The following is a 5,263-nucleotide window of genomic DNA, read 5'->3' as shown; positions in this document are numbered from 1 at the left end:
ATATAGCTCATGGGACAAAATAGCCTTAAAAACTATTGTGGTATTGAATATGTACTTATGCACTTTATCTATTATTAAGTTGCTTGTTGTGCGATAACCATGCTCCTGGGGACGCCATCAACTCTTTGTTGAATATCATGTGAGTTGCTATGCATGTTCGTCTTGTCTGAAGTAAGGGCGGTTTTCACAATCAAATGGTTTGTGTATGCATAATGTTAGAGAAGAACATTGGGCCGCTAACTAAAGCCATGAATCATGGTGGAAGTTTCAGTTTGGACATAAAACCTCAATCTCTTATGAGAATATTAACTGTTGAATGCTTAAGCATTAAAAGAGGAGTCCATTATCTGTTGTCTATGTTGTCCCGGTATGAGTGTCTAAGTTGAAGAATGATCAAAAGCGAGAAATCCAATGCGAACTTTCTCCTTAGACCCTTGTACAGGCGGCATAGAGGTATCCCTTTGTGACACTTGGTTGAAACATATGTCATGCAATGATAATCCGTGTTAACCCAAGCTAATTAGGACCAGGTGCGGGCACTACTAGTATACTATGCATGAGGCTTGCAACTTGTAAGATATAATTTACATGATACATATGCTTTATTACTACCGTTGACAAAATTGTTTCATGTTTTCAAAATAAAAGCTCTAGCACAAATATAGCAATCGATGCTTTCCTCTTTGAAGGACCTTTCTTTTACTTTTATGTTGAGTCAGTTCACCTATTTCTCTCCACCTCAAGAAGCAAACACTTGTGTGAACTGTGCATTGATTCCTACATACTTGCATATTGCACTTGTTATATTACTTTACATTGACAATATCCATGAGATATACATGTTATAAGTTGAAAGCAACCGCTGAAACTTAATCTTCCTTTGTGTTGCTTCAATACCTTTACTTTGATTTATTGCTTTATGAGTTAACTCTTATGCAAGACTTATTGATGCTTGTCTTGAAGTACTATTCATGAAAAGTCTTTGCTTTATGATTCATTTGTTTACTCATGTCATTACCATTGTTTTGATCGCTGCATTCATTACATATGCTTACAATAGTATGATCAAGGTTATGATGGCATGTCACTCCAGAAATTATCTTTGTTATCGTTTACCTGCTCGGGACGAGCAGGAACTAAGCTTGGGGATGCTGATACGTCTCCGACGTATCGATAATTTCTTATGTTCCATGCCACATTATTGATGATATCTACATATTTTATGCATACTTTATGTCATATTTATGCATTTTCCGGCACTAACCTATTAACGAGATGCCGAAGAGCCAGTTGCTGTTTTCTGCTGCTTTTGGTTTCAGAAATCCTACAAAGGAAATATTCTCGGAATTGGACGAAATCAACGCCCAGGGTCCTATTTTGCCACGAAGCTTCCAGAAGACCGAAGAGAAGACGAAGTGGGGCCACGGGGCAACGACACGCCAGGGCGGCGCGGCCTGGGCCCTGGTCGCGCGGCCCTGTTGTGTGGGGCCCCCGTGACGCCCTCTGACCTGCCGTTCCGCCTACTTAAAGCCTCCGTCGCGAAACCCCCCAGTACCGAGAGCCACGATACGGAAAACCTTACTGAGACGCCGCCGCCGCCAATCCCATCTCGGGGGATTCAGGAGATCGCCTCCGGCACCCTGCCGGAGAGGGGAATCATCTCCTGGAGGACTCTTCACCGCCATGGTCGCCTCCGGAGTGATGAGTGAGTAGTTCACCCCTGGACTATGGGTCCATAGCAGTAGCTAGATGGTCGTCTTCTCCTTATGTGCTTCATTGTTGGATCTTGTGAGCTGCCTAACATGATCAAGATCATCTATCTGTAATGCTATATGTTGTGTTTGTCGGGATCCGATGGATAGAGAATACTATGTTATGTTGATTATCAATCTATTACCTATGTGTTGTTTATGATCTTGCATGCTCTCCGTTATTAGTAGAGGCTCTAGCCAAGTTTTTGCTCTTAACTCCAAGAGGGAGTATTTATGCTCGATAGTGGGTTCATGCCTCCATTAAATCTGGGACAGTGACAGAAAGTTCTAAGGTTGTGGATGTGCTGTTGCCACTAGGGATAAAACATTGATGCTATGTCCGAGGATGTAGTTATTGATTACATTACGCACCATACTTAATGCAATTGTCTGTTGTTTGCAACTTAATACTGGAAGGGGTTCGGATGATAACCTGAAGGTGGACTTTTTAGGCATAGATGCATGCTGGATAGCGGTCTATGTACTTTGTCGTAATGCCCAATTAAATCTCACTATACTTATCATATCATGTATGTGCATTGTCATGCCCTCTCTATTTGTCAATTGCCCGACTGTAATTTGTTCACCCAACATGCTATTTATCTTATGGGAGAGACACCTCTAGTGAAATGTGGACCCCGGTCCATTCTTTTACATTAAATACAATCTACTGCAATACTTGTTCTACTGTTTTCTGCAAACAATCATCATCCACACTATACATCTAATCCTTTGTTACAGCAAGCCGGTGAGATTGACAACCTCACTGTTTCGTTGGGGCAAAGTACTTTGGTTGTGTTGTGCAGGTTCCACGTTGGCGCCGGAATCCCTAGTGTTGCGCCGCACTACATCCCGCTGCCATCAACCTTCGACGTGCTTCTTGACTCCTACTGGTTCGATAAACCTTGGTTTCTTACTGAGGAAAACTTGCTGCTGTACGCATCACACCTTCCACTTGGGGTTCCCAACGAGCGTGTGCTTTACGCGTCATCAGGGTCCCGCAATGGGGACGGTTGGCCCAGGCGACGCGTGTAGATGCGTAACGGGGTGGAGCCAGCGTGAGTGGGCTGCTGCTGTCTGCCGTGCGCAGCAGAGGAGGCAGGATCCGCCTCGGGATCAGAGGAATCCGAGGTTGTCGGAGAATCTTCCTCGGAGTCAGCGCCCAGTTCGTCATTTTCTCCAGTATTTTCCTGGGAGCTGTTCTCACTCATTTCTTCTTCATTTTCACTCAAATTTTCACCGTTGTGTTCAACATCAGATAGGGATGCATCATCATTATCATCATCAGGTGGAGGTGTATCCTGGCCATGATTAGTGACAATTGGTATAATGGGTAAAGGCATATGATCATCATGTGAAGCATCCCCATTAGTACATGCAAGATCGTGGTGGTAACAAAAGAGTTTCTTCACGAAGACGTTTTCCAGCATTGGGATGTAGGGATGCAAAAGGAAAGACGTTCTCATCAAATACCACATCTCGAGAAATGTAAACACGACCAGTGGTTACATCTAGACACTTGACCCCTTTGTGAAGGGGACTATACCCCAAAAACACACACCGTTTAGATCTGTAAGCAAGCTTTCGTTTGTTATAAGGACGAAGATTGGGCCAATAGGCACACCCAAAAATCCGAAGAGAGTCATAATTTGGAGAAGTGTGGAGGAGGCGTTCTACATGAGTTTCATTGTTGATGACTTTGCTAGGAAGTAGATTGATTAGGAAGGTGGCTATGAGGAAGGCTTCATCCCAGAATTTTAGAGGCATAGATGCATGTGCAAGCAAAGATAGGCCTACTTCCACAATATGACGATGTTTACGCTCAGCGGAACCATTTTGTTGATGGGCATGAGGGAAGACACATGATGAGTAATGCCAATTTTCCGAAAGAAGGTGTTGACTTTCTCATACTCACCACCCCCAATCTGTTTGCATAGTCACTATCTTCCTACCAAACTTACGCTCAATATAGGCTTGATAATTAAGAAAAACTTGATAAACATCAGAACGTTTCTTGAGCAAATAAATCCATAAAATCATCGATAAAGCTTACATAGTATGAATGCTTGCTAACAGAGGCAGGTGCTGGACCCCATACATCAGAGAACACAAGCTCAAAAAGAACTGTGGACACACCGGTGGACACATGATATGGCAACTGATGACTCTTAGCTAGTTGACAAGAATCACACACATAAGGATTTATTTCTGGACTATATGAAAGCTGATTTTTCCTAACAATCTGTTGCACCACAAATGAAGAAGGATGCCCTAAGCGGCGATGCCATGTGGATGAAGATGGATTTATTATGACGAAGGCTTGCTTGGAGGACCCGGTAGATAGAGGCACTAGCGGGTAGAGACCACCATAGCATGGTCCCTTAAACAGAATTCTTCGAGTTTCCCGATCCTTGATAAGAAAGAACCAAGGGTGAAATTCAATGTAAACATCATTATCAAGTGTAAGTTTGTGAACAGATAAGAGATTCTTTGATGCATTGGGAATGTGAAGGATATTGTTTAAATGCAATGTACTATGGTGAGTATACAACATAGAATGACCAACATGCGATATAACCATACCATTGCCATCGGCAGTGTGGACGCGGTCTTGTCCCTTGTACTTCTCGCTGGTGGTGAGCTTGTTCAACTCACTTGCGATGTGATCGGTTGCTCCAGTGTCAGAGTACCAATTCAAGTCGAGGCCGTATGAAGCAATGTGTGCTCCTTTCTTCCCGCGCCCAGAGTCATCGTCATCGCTATCATCTTTCTTGAACCTCCACTAGCAATCTGAGGTCGGGTGTCCATGGATGGTGCAGATCTGGCACGTCACATCCAAAAACGGAGTAGGGACACGGCCATGTCCGCGGCGACGTCCTCCATCATCACGGCGGCGATCATAGCCACCATCATGTCGCTGTTGTGGGCGGCGATCGTCCCAGCGTTGGCCACCACCATCACGGCGGCCCTGTCCACCACCGTCATCATGGCGGTGATCGTCCCAGCGGGCGCCATCATCACGACGCATGTCACCGTCATCGTGGCGTCTGTCTCCATCGTCACGGCGCCTGTCGCCATCGTCACGGCGTCGGTCGTCCCAGCGTTGTCCATAGACACGGTCACCGTGGTCACCACGCCCAGTGTCTTGTCCGCGTCGAGCCGCATTGGCGGATGAAGTAAAGCCAACGTTGTGGCCACTTCCAGACAACATCTCTTGACGCATATCATGGGCTACGATCTGATCATAGAGATCATCAAGAGTTGTGTCGCTGTTGCCGTTTACTGCCGCGACAACGTCATTGTACGAGGCGTCCAGTCCATTGACCAGGTACCCGACCATCTCATCTTCTTCAACTGGTTTCCCTGCAGCGGCGAGCTCGGAAGCGAAGGCCTTCATCTTGGCAAAGAAGACAGAGGCCGACATGTCGAGTTTCTTGGTGCTTTGAAGAGCTCCACGAAGCTGATTGATTCGGGAGCGGGAATGAGAGCCGCACAGGTTTGTGATGATTGCC

The sequence above is a fragment of the Lolium perenne genome, chromosome 3, assembly GCF_019359855.2.
Source record: "Lolium perenne isolate Kyuss_39 chromosome 3, Kyuss_2.0, whole genome shotgun sequence".
NCBI lineage: Eukaryota > Viridiplantae > Streptophyta > Magnoliopsida > Poales > Poaceae > Lolium > Lolium perenne.
Note: the sequence above shows the minus strand (reverse complement) of the source record.